Raw genomic sequence first — 18,260 nt, 5'->3', positions numbered from 1 at the left:
GAACTCACATTCTAGTGGGAGAGACCCACAGTTAGCAAATAAACAAGTAAATGCAAGAATATCAGATAGTAATAAGGGCTATGGGATTAATAAAGCAGTGAGAAAAAGAGTGCATGGGGTGGGAGTCCTGATGAAGGAGAGTAGAAATTCTCTCTACTCATAAGAGATCTGAAGAAGATGCAAGAGAAAGCCATGCAGATAATAGAAGAATTTTCTGGGCAGAGGGAGCGGGAGCTCAGGAGGCCAAGTGTGGCTGGGGTAGAGCAAGCCAGGGGAAGAGAAGTCAGAGAGGTGGAGAGGGTGCAGTCAGGTAAGGTGGTGAGGGAAAATGATCTCAAATAAGGCCTGCTAGTCTTTGTAAGGAGTTTAGCTTTTATTCTGAGTGAGGTGGGAAAACAATTATTTTATACTTTTCCATTTCTTGAACTTACCTTTTGGTAACATTATTGTTTTTTCTGTTGATGCAGAAGGTTGCTTCCAGGATGTTGTCTTCATTTGTCATGGGAAACATTTCCATTGTGTGTTGCACACACGGGGTTGCCATCAGTAGGAGCTGAGTCGATGGCAACTGTAAGAAGAAATAGGGAAAGTCATGGTCAGGGGAGGGAGATCACCAATAAACAGTGATAAATCAAGGTATTAAGGGCAATGACAAAGGTTTACACTGGGTACTATGGGAGTAGTGATAGAGATAGGTTTGGCTTTTCTCAAGAGGGAAGAGAGCTGGTACAGTAAGGGTGACATGGGAGGGAATAAGGTGATGTCAGAGAAGGAGATGAGGTGGATGGTCCATCGCATGGTTCATCGCAGCAAGGGCCTTGTATTCACTCTCCAGAAATTAAACTTTCTTCTCTGGAGGATTAAGAATAATTGAAGATATTTAGGCAGAATGTGATAGTAAATGTTGGAAAGATTATCCTAGTAGTGCTGTAGACTAGAATATGTATAAGGAGGGGATTGAGAATAATTTGTCTAATTTTAAAAAGTAAAAAGTCATATGCTCATTTTTTGGGTTGAAATTTTTTTCTAGGGAAAGTTTTTAGACTTTGGCAATTAAATTTTTAACTCTGATATTTCCAAGTTGAAGGGAAGTAACCACTTTTATTGTTTTAATTGTGTTTTTCAATTTCAATTACTTCATATTCTTCCCATTATCACATATAATGCTAGGCTGTTCAAATACCTGACCAACATCTATCACACAGTGTGATATATATGGTTCGGCAAAGTAGTTTGTTAAGGAGATATCATGCCCCAACACAGCCTATCTACCTAAGATATTTTTCAGGGTAGTTATAATTCAGTGATTTTCAACTCACTGCTAACAATTCCCTGTTAATTGCTACTTCACTGTAATCAAGGTGAGATGTGATGAGGATCTAAACTAAGAAAGAAATAGTAGATGGGTAGATCTGAGAGAGATTTAGGAGCTAGACTAGGCTGGATGTGGTAGATGGAGGAAAAGTAGGAGTTTAGAATGAAGGCAGAGTGTTTGGATTTGGAACTGGATGATGATGTTGTGAACTAAGACTGGAAACTCAAGGGAGGAAATGGGTTTGGAGTATGTGGTATATGCGGTGAGAACAGAAGAAAAATGTTCTGAGCATGTGGGTTTGAGGTGTCTATGAGACGTCCAGATAGAGATTTGGTTTCTTTATTCACAAGGTTTCCTGATTTTAGCCATTTACTAGTTCTGTTACTGGTGACAAATTAGTTAAACTAAGCCTCAGTTTTCTCATCTATAAAATGGAGAAAATAACACACTTATCTTGAGTATGGATAAACATAAAGAAAACAAAAATCCTCACAACTGGACCAATGAGCAACATTATGATAAACGGAGAAAAGATTGAAGTTGTCAAGGATTTCATTATACTTGGATCCACAATCAACAGCCATGGAAGCAGCAGTCAAGAAATCAAAAGACATTGCATTGAGCAAATCTGTTGCAAAGAATCTCTTTAAACTGTTGAAATGCAAAGATGTCACCTTGAAGACTAGGGTGCGCCTGACCCAACCAAGCCATGGTATTTTCAGTCACATCATTTGCATGCAAAAGCTGGCCCATCAAGAAGAACTGATGCCTTTGAATTATGTTGTTGGCGAAGACTATTGAATATGCCTTGAATTGCCAAAGAATGAAAAAATCTATCTTGTAAGAAGTACAACCAGAATGCTCCTTAGAGGCAAGGATGGTGAGACTGCATCTTACATACTCTGGACATGTTGTCAGGAGGAATCAGTCCCTGGAGAAGGACATCATGCTTGGTAAAATACAGAGTCAGCAGAAAAGAGGAAGACCCTCAATGAGATGGATTGACACAGTGGCTGCAACAATGGGCTGAAGAGTAATCGATTGTGAGCGTGGCTCAAGACCGGGCAGTGTTTCATTCTGTGGCACATAGGGTCACTATGAGTCGGAACCGACTGGATGCCACCTAACAACAACAGCAACCTCTATAGGGGTGTTTTGAGGATTAGAAGATATAATAATGTATATGGAAAATACATACTTCTTAGAATGTCTGTTCAGTTACCCTTTAAGTATTGCTACCTGATGCTGGGTCCAGTGGTAACAATTTCTGCTCCTGGTAAGCTGGGGTTCTCTGTATCAGCTTGTCCATCTCTGCAGGTGGCCAGGTGGTGGTTTTCTCTGTGACCCCAGTTCTTGAATGAATCTAAGAAGACTCATTGATTTTTAGTTTTTTTGCTTTTTTCTTGTGAGAATGGGCTTGATGACTTCCAAACTCTTTATATGCCAGTCTGGAAACCAGAAGTCCACATAGCCAGTCAGATCAGTCTCTCTCTCTGACATATACAGTTACCTGTGTGTCTCCCACCTTTCAAACTCAGCAGGGCCAATGGGAATTTTTAGCAATTAAGCCTGGAAAAGATAGACTAAGAATCTTACTTTAAGAAGACTTAAGGCCCCTGGACGCTCTGTTAACCCAGAGCTAAAACCATGCCCAAAGCCCACTCTTCAGACAAAGATTAGACTGGAGTATAAAACATAAAATAATACCTGTGAAGAGCGTGCTTCTTAGTTCAAGCAGATACAACACTGTAATTCATAGGCGCCAGTTCTTCTTCGGTCTTCTTTATTCATCATCTAGCTTTTGCTTGCCTCTCGTAGAATTAAGGCCCTTTTTGCCTCCCTTAGGGCGAAACCCTTCAAAATGATGAAGATTTTTTTTATCTACGTTGTCTTTCACATTGCCTGCCAGGCCTAAGAAAAATTGGTTCTAGTTTGACTGGTTTTTCTTGACTTGGGAGAGCCCCAGTTAGAACACTTCATTTTCAGTAATATAAAATGTCCTGAAAAAAAAATTATATAACTAGAATCTGGACTGGAGTCAAGAAAGGAAAAGATTTTTGTGTGGACATTGCAACTAGCGAATTGCTTGGACTCAGGACCACTTCTTTTGGCCTGCAGTTTCTTATCTGTACAAGGAAGGACTGATCAGGATGATACCTGCGGGCTCTTCCTGTTCCTGAGACTCTTTGAAGTTTAGAATTCCAGCCTGTTTCAGTTTACATGACATGATACATTCTTGGAAAGCGTTCCAGTGAGGCTGAGTGTCCCAAAGGCAGCTGGGCATGTCCTCTTACATTTCTTTATTAATTTGTTACCAGTGGACATGGTTTAAACATTGGTAATGGGAAACTGCTCATTACCAGGTAGGGCATTGTCTGGGGGATTTCCAAATGAGCAGGTAAAGCTCCTGAGAAGTGAGGTGTGCCTGTTTATTAGGAAATGTTAAATGAGTAGATTGGCAAGATGCAAAGTGCAGGAAAGTAGAGGCACCGGGAATTTTTTTCCTAGACAATTCTTAACTCTGTCAACTGTATAGTTTTGTTCATGGTTGTCATTTGGTTTTGACTTCTATCATTTTTTCAGTATGTCCTATGTAACAGGAACTATGGGATGAATGAGAAATAGTTTCTGGGGGACAGTAGGTACAGAAATAATTTCCAGATAATGTAATAAATGCTAAGATAGTGGTATTGGTGAGGTGGGGGGCAGGGTGTTGGTGGTGAGAGAGTAAGAGAGGGGCCCTGGGGCCTGAGGTACAGGAAAAACTGCCTAGAGGTGCTGCTGATGGAGGTGTGAAAATTGTGTTCAGTGAAATACATTGGAATTCATTCCTCTGAGAGGGACAGCATAAGCAAGGACACACACAGCCTGCTGCATGGAGGGAACTACAATGTGTTATTACTCAGGATGAAGTGCAAGGCAGGAAGTGGCTAGAGAGGGCACCAGGGAGAGGCCAGGTGTGGACTACCGAGTATAACATGCCAAGGACGGCAGCTTCATGGTTAAGAGCCCGAACTCTGAAATTAAACTTCTATGTTCAATTCTTAGCTTTTTTTCCTCAAGTTATTAAGTAATTTGGGACAGTTACTTAACTTCTCTGTGCCTCAGTTTCTTCATTTGTACAATGGGGATAGTAATAACATCTACCCATAGAATTATTATCAGTTTTAATATATGTAAAGTGCTTTGAACAGTGCCTGGCAAACAAGTACTACATATGTGTAGCTATTATTGTTACCACTTTGGAAGTATTGGGAATCTCTTGAAGGATTTTCAGGAGGGGAGTAAAACCAACCAGTCACTTGGTAGTTTAGCCAGGTCATTCTGGCTGCAGTGTGCAGAATGGGTTTAAGGGTAGGGGTTAGTGTGGAGACAGGGAGATCTAGGAGGTACTAGGATAATGGTAAACAGGGATAGAGGGGACAGTTAAAAATTATTTAAAAGATAAAGTGATGAAAAATGTGTTGAGATGAGAATGGTAAGGATTCTGATTCCCGCTTGGCGACTGGGATGGTGGTTGTATGCTGTGAACTGAGATGTAGAATATGGAAGGAGGAACATGTTTGAGGGAATGTGGTTTTGGACATGGTGAGTTTGAGGTGTCCATGGGACATCCATGTGGATATGTACAGCAGACAGTTTTTATGAAAGTCTGAAACTTGGGGAGAGCTCAGGGCTAGAGCAGGAGATTTGGGAGTGTCAACCTAAAGGCCATGGTTAAATGTAGCAAGTTGATGAGCTCGTTGAAGGGAATGTGTAGATGAGAAGAGCCATGGGTGGCAGAGGAGACCTTTGGGACCCGTAATGATTGAGGGGGAGGCTATGGAGGAGAAGACCATGGAGAAGAACTGGCCAGTGAAATAAGAGAATGAAGAGAGTAATGGCTTGGAAGAAATGGTGATTCCCTTTAAGAAACTGTGAGCAGTCTTCAGCATGGAAGTGCAGAAGAGCTGTCTAATAAGATAAGGGCTGAAAATGCACAGGCTGTTGCGGTTGACAATATGGAGACAAACCAAAAAAACCTCTTGCCGTCAAGTTAATTCCCACTCATAGCGACCCTGTAGGGCAGAGTAGAACTGCCATATAGAGTTTCCATGGAGCGCCTGGTTGATTTGAACTGCCAGCCTTTGTTTAGCAGCCATAGCACTTAACCACTACACCACCAGGGTTTCCATATGGAGACAGGTCATTCATTAATGATCTTTTCTTATAGAATTACTGGAGAACCTCCATTCTTGATGGCATAGCCATGGGTGTGAAAATTTGTTCCTTACTATTAGGCCTTCTGCTTCCTTTGTTGTTCCCATCCTTTCTGTCAAATGCACCCCAGTGCTTCATGATACTTCTTCCAAAGCCTGGAGTCTTGCCTTCACTCCTGTAAAGCCCCATCATCTTTATCTTATCTCTTTCACATTCACCAACTCTCACTCCCCCATTTGTGGCAGTTCTTCTGCTATTGTTAGGTCTTTATTTCATTTTATTTTACTTTATTTATGTTTTGTCTATGATTTAAGGTCTTCATTTTTGTGGTTGTCTGCCCTGACAAACATTAGTCAATCGATATTGATATTGGATACAGATGTTATATGCACACCAAAATTATGTCATTAATGTGATATTTGGTTCTCTTAGAATCTCATGTAGTCCATTTTTTCAGATTGTAGAGAGGAATTTATGGATTAATTAAAAACAAAACAAAACAACAAAAACCTAACAACTAAGCACTGTTAATTTAATGTTAACTCACAACCAGCTTTTGTTTCTAAACGTGTTCGGTTTTTTTTTTTTTCTTTCTTTCCTCTCCTTCTTTGTGTTTTGGAGTTTCAAAACAGAGGAAATGGGAGAGTGACATTTTGTTTTTTTGTTTTGGAGTCGTTGAGTTTAGCAGACTATGCCATCACAATGTGTGAATTGCAGGATGTAGTTCTGGGGTCCTCCCTACCAGCAGACCCCACGTCAAGGTTATTCTGGGAAACTTTATCCAAAGCTGACTGTAAAACACGGGGCTGAACTTTGTCAAAAGGCTAAACAGGAAACAGATATAAATAAGTATTCAATCTTAATTCGGTTCTAACTACTTTCTCACACATATCTTACAATATATTTAAAAAAAACACAACAAAACAATTTCCTTAAAAAAAAAGTTCCTTAATTTCTGTGTGACTTTTAATAGGAATCCCTTTTCACCTTAATGTCTGTCCAGTGGCAGCACCCTTCCTTTAGCAGCTGGAAGGGAGGGAGGGGAGGCAAAAAAAAAAAAAAATTTAACAACATGTAGACTATCAGTCCTATAGGCTAGTTTCTTCTTTGAGTCTTTGGTTTCTTTCTTTCTCTTTCGCTCCAGACAATTAGAGACCAATAGCTGTCTCAATGCATTTTTAATACTGAGGTTACTGGAAAGTTTTCTTTACAGACTACCTTTTCTCATTTTTATACAAACAGGTTTTCCCTAACTTTCAGAATAAGATCTAGAGTTTGACCGTACTGATAGACGACAGGACTTCTATTTTAACTGTGATAATTTGCCTTAAGGTAGTATGGGATAGTTTTCAAATGTAAGAGATTGTTTTAGGGTTCATCTATTGATTTTTTTAGATATTGACTATCTTTTAACAAACGTATTTTATATACAAGGCAGTTTGCTAGGTAGTAGAGATACCAAAGGAGCCCTGGTGGGGCAATGGTTAAGCCGTTGGCTGCTTGGTTCGAACCCACCCAATGGCTCCACAGGAGAAAGACCTGATGATCTGCTTCCATAAAGATTACAGCCTAGAAAACCTTATGGGACAGTTCTACCCTGTCATCACATGGGGTTGCTATGCGTTTAAATTGACCCAACAGCACCTAACAAAAACAGAGATAACAAGAAGTGTAAGATAACTTCGTGACTTCAAAGACCTTGTGACCTTCTTGAACAAAATGAACACAGACAAGTGGAAAATTATCAGCGTTTAAATAGTAGCACAGGACCTGATAGAATAGGTGATATGTAATAAATTGCCACCTGATAATTAGTACAGATGATAAGTGCTGTGGCTGTGTAGAGAAAGGCAAGATGTTCAAGCCACAGTTGTCCAAACACAGGAAGAGCTGGGGCTGGAAGGCTACCTAGTGGAAATGTGATTAGGAGGAGGGGTGAGACATAACAAAGGCAGGAATGCCCAAGATATGTATTAGGGAGGAAGCCAGTTTGATTGTACTGGAGAATTTGTGTAGGACAGGGGTATGGGAGCTATGGATGAAAAGAAATTGTTAGGAACAGATTGAGCACAAAGTTTTCTGTATGATCACTGCCATTATCTGCAAATTTTAATTTTCCTGTGTTTTCTAAATATTTTTTCCCATAAAGATAGCTATCAGTTATTAAGGTAGTCGCTGATATTTCTTTTTAAGTCCTCAGATGTTTTCAGGACAAAGTCTAATGTAAAAGGGCTTTGTGGCGCCTCTGCAGATCAAGGCAAAAGCATTTGAACTTTAGGCTGTATTCAGTGGGAAGCCTGATAGTTTAGAAAGCTTCTTAAGGCCATTGTGTACAACAGTGTAAAAGTGACAGAAGTGGGATGAGAATGGAAACCAGGAGTCCTCTGAGAAAACAATTGCTATCACCCCAAGTGGAGAGGTAATGAGTACCTGCCTAAACTTGGCTGATAACATCATGGATAAAAGTCACCTGAGTTTGGCAGTGGTAGCAGGGATAGAGAGAGAAGGGGATGGGTTAAAAAAATATTTAGGAGATTAAAGTGGTAAGGCTTGTTTGTTTATTGTGTTGAGTAAGGAGATGAAAGAGTGGTAAGGAGTGTTCTCTGATTTTGACTTGGTGACTGGGATGGTGGTTGTGTGGTGCTATGGACTGAGATGTAGAATTTGTTTGAGGAACATTTTTGAGGGAGGTTAGCTTTAGACATGATGACTAAGGGAGCCTGACTTTTCAATGGCTTCATATGCATACAAAAGCTGGGCAATGAAAAAAGAAGATAGAAGAAAAATTGATGCATTTGAATTGTGGTGTTGGCATGGAATAGTGAATACAGCATGGACTGCCAGAAGAACGAACAAATCAGCCTTAGAAGAAATACAACTGGAATGGTCCTTAGAAGTCATGATGGCAAGACTTTATCTGGCTTCCTTTGGACACATCATCAGGAAATACCAATCACTAGAGAAGGGCATCATGTTTGGTAAGTGGAGGGTCAGTGAAAACAAGGGAAACACTCAATGTGAAGGACTGACACAGTAAAATGAACAACGGACTCAAATATATCAGAGATCATGGAGATGACGTAGGACCAGGCAACATTTCGCTCTGTTTTATGTAAGGTCACCATGATTTGGCGGCAACTAACAACAACATTTTTAGATACGTTGAGTTTGATACATCTGTGGGACATCATGTGGATGTGCAGAGTTTTCTATTAGAGTCTGAAGCTTGGGGGAGAGGTCAGAACTGGAGCAAGAGATTTGGTAGTGTCTGCTTTAAGGCCATGGTTAAATGTAGCAAGTGAATGAGGGAGTGTGTAAATGAGAAGAGTCATGGGTGGCAGAGGAGATCTTGGGGACTAGTAATGATTAAGGGGGAGACAGGGTTCAAAGAACAGGCTGGATCATAGTTCTATTTGGATCATTGTTAGTTGCCATCGAGTCAGTTATGACTCATGGCGACCCTATGTGTACAAAGTAGAATGGCTCCATGGGGTTTTCAAGGCTGTGACCTTTCAGAGGCAGATCGCCAGGCCTGTCTTCCAAGCTTCTAGATAGGTTCGAACTGCCAACCTTTCAACTAGTAGTCAAGTGAGCACTTAAGTTTTTGTGCCACCTAGGGACTCGGGAGGCAAATATCTGAGGTTTTAGAGTTAGGTAACTGGGTAGATGATATAGTTATTAACCGTTAACTTGTAATTCTTAAATCAAGTGGGCTGGGTCTTATGTCCTCCTAACCAACCTTGGCTTTCAGAAATTTCAAGGAGGGGGTGGCCTCTTCATCTCTGTAGGAATTTTTGGATAATTATTTGTTTATATATATATATATATATATCTTGTTTGTGAGATCCTGAGGACTGGTTTCATGTCTTACTCAACATGTATAAGCAGTGCCTAACCGGCTCAAGAAAAACTTGTTAAATGTATGCATGACTGAGTGAATGAGTGGTAAGAGTCAAACGTATAAGAGAAATCCAAGAGAATGAAGATTGAGGAAAAGACTTTGTTGATCAGCAGATCACTAACAACCTTCCAGGATCCAATTTCAGATTAGTAAAAAGAATAGAAACCAGGGTAAGGGAGATACGAGGGTGAGAATTCGTAAACCCTTGTTTGTGAAGTTTATTTTGAGAGAAATATTTTAGTTTTGACCCAGAAAAAGAACAGTAGGATTAAGTGAAGAGTTTTGTTAGTTTCAAAATGGTGAAGGTCTTCAGTGATCTAAACTTCTTAAATCTGAATGAGTGTAAAATAAGACTTGGCTCAGAAAATTGTCCCTCAAAGAATCCCTAAACTTTGTAGGACACCCCTGATGTTTCCGGGCCACCATTATGATTTAAGGGATTAAGACACAGAAATCTTATTGATTATACTTCTCTGAGTGGACTTAAAAATGAAAAACTGACAAAGGGGTGCAGTGTTGATAACCTGTTTGACCTATTTTAAATACCACATGAACTGGATACAGTATTACCAGAAAGGGCCTCCTCATGGAATTAATAGAACAGTCCTGGAAGGACTTTAGAAATCCTGGAGAATCCAGGCCCCCATCTCACAAAGGAGTGTCCAAGACCCGGGAGGCTTTGTGGAACTTGCGTCCTTTTTGGAATAGCTCAGCCAGTTCGCAGCAGCACCAGTACCTGAGCCCGCATCACCAAGCTTCTTTTCTGTTCTTTTGTCAATGAATCAACTTGTCTCTTTGCAAAGGTTTTAAAATTTAGGATTTTGTTAATTCGGAGAGTTTCTTTGCTCGTTTAATCTGAAGATTGAAAAAAATTTTTTTTTCATTTAGTTTGATTTCTGCCCAATTCAATAAGGCAAGAGAGGTATAACCATTTCTTTGACCACATACTATTCCAGAGACTTATATAATTTCTGCTGTGATTAAGTAGCTGTCAGTTATGTGTTCTGAATTACTAATTTCTTTTGAATATTATACAGCATTCTTAAAGTTTTCTCTTAGAGCTTGCTTTAGAGAGACTGAATAAAGTTACATTTGTAGAAAGACAGCAGGAGGGGAGATTGACGTTAATGAAAAGTAGCCCCAAACAAAATTACACTTTGACAGAAGAAAGTTCCTGTACCCTTGAATTGAGTCTCCTTCTGGGTTTTTTTACTGGTCCATAAAGAATACTTATTTGATAGTTATAAGTGTGTTTTCTTTTTTCATTTTAGAAATGGAATACATTGAAAATTAATATTGAGAATAATAACTCTTAAGATTACATTTTTAATTTCGAGTTTTAAAGATTTAAAATACAGTGAACACTAGCAGTGCTATAACTTTATTGTTCTTGAAAATATACACAGCAAAACATATAACAATTTGACAGTTTCTACATGCACAATTCAATGAGGTTGATTACATTCTTCAAGTTATGCAACCACTCTCACCCTCCTTTTTTGAATTGTTGCTCCCTGTTGCTATAAACTCACTACACCCTAAGCTTCTTATCTAACCTTTCGAATTGCTGTTGTCAGTTTGATCCCATATTGATAGTTCTTTAAAAGAGCACGGTGGTCAGGGCAGACTTTCTTTACTAATTAAGCTAAACTGTTGTTTGGTTTAAGGAAGATTTAAGGGAACATTTTGGGTTTAGGGTTTAAGGCTTAAAGATTGCCTCAGGACACTAGTTCCCAGGTGTTCATCCAGTTTTCATGGCTGTATAAAGTCTGGATTCTAGTAGAATTTGAAATTCTGTTCTGCATTTTCCCTGTTTTGGTCAGGATTCTACTATAGAGTCTTTGATCAGATTATTCAGTAATGGCAGCTGGGCACCATCCATTTCTTGTCTCATGGCAAAGAAGGCAGTTGTTCACGGAGGCAGTTAGCCGCACATTCCATTTCCTCCTTCTATTCCTGACTCTGTTGTTGCAGGCAAATAGAAACCAATTATTGTACCTTGGATGGCCACTTGCAAGCTTTTAAAGCTTCAGGCACTATGCAGTGAGCTAGGAGGTAGAAAGATATTAGGCCAATTAACTGGGATGTCCCATGAAACTATGACCCTGAACCTCCAAACCAAGAAACTAAATCCCATGAGGTGTTTGATTGTACATAAGTAGCCCCAGCAGCTACTCATCTTTTTTGTTGCTATGGTTGTTGTTATAAAAATACATATCACACCACGTTTGCCAGTTCAACTTTTTACAGGTGTACGATTTAGTGGCATCAATTACACGAATTGTCTGTGCAACCAAGTACTATAACTTCTGAGTAATGCTTATGATGTTTTTATGACTGCCTTTTTTCTTTGTTTAAATGACATATGGAATGGGGTGGGGGGAAATGATGGGAAAGGACCACGCTGGGTGGAGGTAGATAGTGTCCATCCTGATCTCAGTTTCCAGAACGTGGAGGGAGGGTCTTTCAATCAAATTGGATTTCTGATTTAAAAGCCCATTACTCTATATTTATAACAGGAAGTGATGGTATTGCTGCTCACCTAGATTGTTTCTTAGCTTGACCTTTATTGTGTTTCATTTTGTGATCCCAACTTGTTTTTTTATAAACCTTAGGGTGTAGACAGGAGAGAATTCTTTCCCATGATGTGTAGGGAGTGGTATTAAAACACATATATTTTGTTCGTTAATTCTGTTCCACACTTCCTGCAGATAAAGACCCTTTCTTTCTGTGAGATTGTGAGACTGTTGATTTTGGGAGTGCCTTCCTCTACATGACATTTGACATGAAAAAAATTTATCAAAATTCATGAAACTACTCATGACACCGGTCAATGAAGTTTGTCAGTAATTTCTGTATGTTGTTGTTGTTGTTAAGTGGTGTCGAGTCGGTTCCAACTATAGTGACCCTATGCGCAACAGAACGAAACACTGTCCGGTCCTGTGCCATCCTTACAATCGTTGTTATGCTTGTTATGTTATTTCTGTATAGATTATACTTATTTCCCAATGTGAATAGTACAGGAAGATGGTTAAGTGGTTTTCTTTTGGAAACTCCTTTGTAAGTGATTAGATGTGGGTGAAATCTAAAGAGTTTTCCCTTATAAGATCATATTTTAGGGAATTCTCATCAAACGATAAACTTGTGTTGCAGAAGGGAATTTCAGATCATTTTAATCTGGTTCTGTCATTTTTCTTTTTTTGAAAACTGAGGCCAGGAGAGGGAAGGTAATTTGTGCAAGATCTAAGAGTGAGAGACTTGGCTCGAACTTCTCGACACCTGCTCTTTGACTGTTGCTCAAATTCAGGCCCATTCTTGCCCTTCCCTACTTCGGGCCCCTTTATTTCTTAGCCTTAATGTAAAAAACGTGCCCCACTGGCTCCTGGTTATTTTGTTTGGCGTTCATACTGTTTACAGTTTCTTAAAATTTGTTGTCAATATTTGAGATCAAGAGATTTCACATACAAATTCCGTTTTCTGGCTTTTGAAAAAATTGGGGAATTGGAAGGACTGGTAACATCGAGTCCCCATTCATGAGTGTCTGCTGCCCCCTTTGGATGGACCGCACGCCTTCAGGTTCATCACATGCCTTGCATTGTCCTGTCTGTTCTCTCTAAGAATTTGAGTTTGGAAGCCTCCTTTAGTCACTAACATGATTTAATTTCTAATTATTTTCTGCCTCCAGTGGATAGCTAATATGTAGTGTATGCTCTACTAAATCTTATGCTCATGGGTGGAGTTTTCTTTTCTTCTTCTTCTTTTGTATTGGAAGAGAAAACCTCTTTTTTTTTTTTTTTTTTTTTTAAATAATGGACCAGATAGTAAATATTTTAGGTTTTGCAGGCCATATGGTCTCTGTTGTAATTACTCAACTCTGCAGTTGTAGCATGAAAACAGCCATAGAGAAAACTAAACAAATGGATATGGCTGTGGTCCAGCATAACTTTATTTACAGAAACAGACAGTAGGCTAGATTTGGCCTGTGGGCTGTGGTTTAGTGACCCCTACATGGAATTTCAGTATTGTAAAGGAGCCCTGGTGGCATAATGCCAGCGGCTTCTCAGGAGAAAAGACCTAGTAATCTGCTCCCATAAAGATTGTTGTTGTTTGCCATTGAATTGATTTCAACTCATAGTGACCCAATATGACAGAGTAGAACTGCCCCACAGAGCGTCTTAGGCTGTAATCTTTGCAGGAGCAGATTGTTTCTCCCCAGGAGCCTCTGGATGGGTTCAAATTGCTAAGACCTTTCGGTTAGCTACTGACTGCTTAGCCATTGTGGCACCAGGGCTCCACATGTAGAGATTACAGCCTAGGAAAGCCTATGGGGGCAGTTCTACTCTGTCACATAGGGTCGTCATGAGTCAGAATCAACTTGATGACACGCAGCAAGAATACTTAACACTTTACTATCAGTCACGATACACGTTTTTCTATTTATACTACACATGTATTATCAAGCCTATTCAGTAGCTCCCATTTTTATGGATCTCAATTGGTACCTAGGCTATTAAGAATTTATTTACAATACAGGCTATATTTACAAGGAGAATGAAAGGGGTAGATAATTTCAGCTTGTCAGCTTGAATATGTTATATTTATACAGATAATGAGCTTTTGAGTTTTCCTTGACTATATACCTTCACAATAAGCTATAATCTAGGTTTAGCAGCATATCTTCAGGGACTTTGTGATGTGTATTTTCTCAAAAGACACTACCAGGATAATTTCACGACAAATAATAGTTTTACAGAAATGATTTGCCATATTGTGTCCAATGGCCTGCCACCTGTTTTTTTTTTCTTTAATCTTTCTGAATGTACCTATTCTTAGCAAATAACATTCTATTATTATTAATATTTGGAGACATATTCTTAAAAGAATTAAATGATTAAGAATTCTCTTTGCAACATGTTCGCAGGAGGGCAGGAGGATGTTTTTCTTACCGTGAGATCATGTATATTTAGAACTTGGATCCAAGGCTTGATTTATGTATAAACAATTAAAAAGGTATGGGTAATAGATTTTCTTTTCCCCCCCGGGAGAAGGTAGCAATCTTAACTTTATTTGGAATGCCCTGAGGGAGTATATTAATTAGAACTCTTCATTGTAGCCAAAATCGGTGAACTAGCCTAAGAACAAAGGGGTAACTATAGCTTCAGGCACAGCTGGATACAGGGGCTCAGGAAATACCATTAGGACTGGCTTGCTCACCCTCTTTTTCAGCTCTGCTTTACTCTGGATCAGCTCTATCTACAGGTAGGATCTCCCCTCCTCATGGCGCAACGGCTGCCAGAAGCTCTGTGTTTGCCTTCTGGCCCCTCAGTAGTTCCAACAAAAGATCTGTAGTAGAGTCTTATTTCCTCTGATTGCCCTGGCTTAGATTGTGTGTCCATCCATGAACCTGTCCATGTCCTCCCAACTGTCCAGGAAGACCTGAGGCTCTGGTTGGCCAGGCCTGCATTGTGCCCATCTCTGGAGCTGGAGGTGGGCTCATCCCTACCTAAATCATATGGACTGAGTGGAGAAAGTGGTTCTCAGTGATAAATCAAGGTGCTGTTTTTGCCAGAAGACGGGTATAGAAGGCTTTTGCCAATCCAGAATTTAAAGAATGTTATAAAAACAGTTATCAAATGTTTATTATTATTATTGCTGTTGTTTTCACTGTTTGTTTACCATTTAACTATTACTATGTACCTTAAATCCATCTGGATTTAACATGCAATTTAGATCGTAATTATAAGCAATTTCCCCAACTAAATTGTATGCTCCTTAAGATAAAGTCTTTTGTATCCTCGTGTTTCCACCATCTTAATACATAGTAGAGGTTCAATAAATACTTGAACTCATAGAGTTTTAGAATTGGAAGGAACCTCTCAGCTATTTCCCTGGCAGATATCATTATTTCTAGCCTAACAACTTTGTCATATAGATGAGGAAGCCGAATCTTCTAAAGACCATGCTACTTGCTCAATGGCGTAACTAATTAATGCAGGTGCTGGAACTCCAATCTACTTCTAATTTGTATGGCAGTGGGGCCAAAGCCTCAGTCATGGATTGATTGATTAAAGGACCCAAATAATGGATTGTTTTCTAAAGCCAAAGGAGCTGTTGATAACAAATCAGCAGCAATTAAAAAACCCCTCTAATTGTTTTCTAAGTTTGGATTTCTATAAGCATATTCTATTATGGAATGAAACTCACCAAATCAGTTGGTCAAAGGATGGGTAGGAAGGATGAGACCCAAATGACAGAGATGAGTTTAAAGGTTAATACAGTTATTTAGGTGTGACCTACGGAGGATCTGTGCAAATAGGAAAGAAAGGGAGAATCTGAGAAACCCTCCAGGGGAGACAAGGATAGGAATTGATGGCTAACTCTGCTATCAGGGGACTTTAGAAGATGCTTCCCTGTCATCTGCATGGGTGATTGCTTATGTCATGTCCTGACATAGTAGCAGTCATGACCAAAGGCAGGCACCTTTCCCTAACCCTGGTAGCCCTGCCACTATAGTGTAAAAACCTTAAGGAGCTCAAAGTGGGCACACAGGTGGCATAGTACACCCCTGCACACATCTGCAGTGACTGTAACCCAATTGGGCAAGCTCAGCATACCACACAGATCGAGTCTGACTTGTCACCTTGAGAAAGAAGCACACACCAGAGTGACTCAGCCAATATGAAAAGAAAGTCCACCTGATGTGGGCAGTGAGCCCAAATAGGCACTAGACTTTGCCCAGAGAATATTCACAGAGCTCAGGTGTTCACACCTGGAGGGGACACCCAGAGAGAGTCAGAGCAGAGGGCAATCAGCTATGGCAATACCACACAGGTTCCTCAGGGCATGGCACAAGTGTGACTATAGTTGGCCATGTCTAGTACCTGCCCTGTCCCATCTCAAAGCAAAGAGTTTGGGAAATAGAATTTATTAACAGTAATTTCATTACAGACTCTCACCAGATTCGACCAATGATTGGGACCAGATCTGTCTGATATTCCTACCGACGTCATGAAAATGCAACCTGGCTAAGGATTCAAACACAATGTCACAGATACCATGCAGGCCCCATCCACAGGGAAGCTGTGTCCAGGAGTCTGAGACCAGGGCTTGCTCAGGCATCATGACTGGATACTTAACAAGTCCTAGGCAATCCTATGTGGGAAGAGCCTAGAGATCAGGTCAGAAGGAAGGCAGGAGGTGCTAGGGCCAATCTCAGGTTTGTGTTAAGTTTGGGTGCTTTCCAGAGAACAAAGCAGCCTTGAACTCTGCTGTCTTCCCAAGACAAGAAATAATATAAATGGAAAAATTGCTTGACATATGTGCTTTCTTTTCTCCTCTTGCGTATCCTTATCTGTATCGGTGGTCCCCTGTCCACCTGATCATGAAGGAAGAAACCCAAAATATATCTTTAATCCCTTCCTGCCTGTCTATTACCAACTCCTACTGAGTATATATACCTCTTAAATATTCCCTAAATCAGCTCTTTCTCTTCATGCCTGTGTTCTGTTCCTCCCTCATCTACATAATCAGGTAGTGTTTTTACTTTGGAGACTGATAGTAGAATGGACAGAATGAGAATTATTGGTGGAAGGACTGGGAAGTTATCTTTGAGGAACACGTATTTAACCCTGGGTTTTAAGAAATGGTAGAACATCCAACTGACAACAAATAAACAGTTCAAGATATCAAAGAATTCCATTTCAACTTTTAGAATACATATCCAAAAAAAACCAAACCCAGTGCTGTCAAGTCTATTCTGACTCATAGCAACCCTATAGGACAGAGTAGGACTGCCCCATAGAGTTTCCAAGGAGTGCCTGGTGGATTAGAACTGCCATCCCTTTGATTAGCAGCTGTGGGATTTAACCACTACGCCACCAGGGTTTCCTAGAATACGTATGCTGCAAAATAAGTTTATGAAATCCAGTGCTAGGTATGGTATGGTGTCCAAGGCTCAAAGAGAAAGACAGGCAGGGTAGAGAGAAAAGATGTCCTGCTTTTAAGTCCCAGTTAGCAAAAGCTATAGGTGTGTGTGTGTCTGTGTGTGTGTTTTGGAGTGAGTTAGACAGGAGAAGGGGAGAAGCACACAGGTCCCTCAGGACCCATGCAGGATCTTACCAGCTTATCTTGCTGACCTGGGCAGGTGAGGAGACTTGCGGGCTATGGTAGTTCAGTGGTAGAGTTCTCACCTTCCATGCTGGAGACCCAGCTTCGAGTTCTGGCCAGTGCACCCCACGGGCAGCCACGACCTCTTTGTCAATGGTGGCTTGTGTGTTACTATGATGCTGCACAGGTTTCAGTGGAGCTTCCAGATTAAAATGGACGAAGAAGAAAGGCCTGGTGATCTACTTTGAAAACCAGCCAATGAAAATCTTATGGATCACAATGTCCCCAACCAATCCTAGGGAAGGTGCAGGACCAGGCAGAAATTTATTCCATTGCGCTTGGGGTTGCCATGAATCAGGGGCCCGCTCAGCGGCAGCTAACAACAACAAGCGTAGGGTTCTGCTAGATGGGTTATTCAGCCCGTTGTTGTGCGCCGTCTATGTACGTGTCTGCGCCTATGCCTGGGGAGTAGCTGTTAAGTCCTGTTAACTTCTTTATGATGTATGTATTAAAATTAGTCATAAAGGAAAATACAGATCTAAAATTATTGTTCTACTTGGCCTTCAAGCTCATATAGTGGTGACAGAGTCCCCAGAAGTTACAGCATTTTTTTTCTGGGACACCCCCAGAATGTTGAAAGAGAGGAAAAGTTAGTAAGTTTTTCTCAACTTCAAGGTGTTCACACATTTATTTAAATCTTGAGCACTTGCTATGAAGCATGCCTATAGAAGCTCCTAT

The 18,260-nt window shown here is 40.3% G+C and overlaps 1 protein-coding gene across 2 annotated transcripts in view; it reads left to right on the top strand.

The window, feature by feature from the left end:
- ARL15 (ADP ribosylation factor like GTPase 15) overlaps positions 1-18,260 on the top strand; it is a 526,064-nt gene that overhangs the window by 73,887 nt on the left and 433,917 nt on the right. The gene's annotated exons all lie outside the window — the stretch shown is intronic.

Source organism: Elephas maximus, chromosome 2 (genome assembly GCF_024166365.1).
Source record: "Elephas maximus indicus isolate mEleMax1 chromosome 2, mEleMax1 primary haplotype, whole genome shotgun sequence".
Classification (NCBI taxonomy): Eukaryota; Metazoa; Chordata; class Mammalia; order Proboscidea; family Elephantidae; genus Elephas; species Elephas maximus.
Note: the sequence above shows the minus strand (reverse complement) of the source record. Positions and strands in the feature narration are given on the sequence as shown.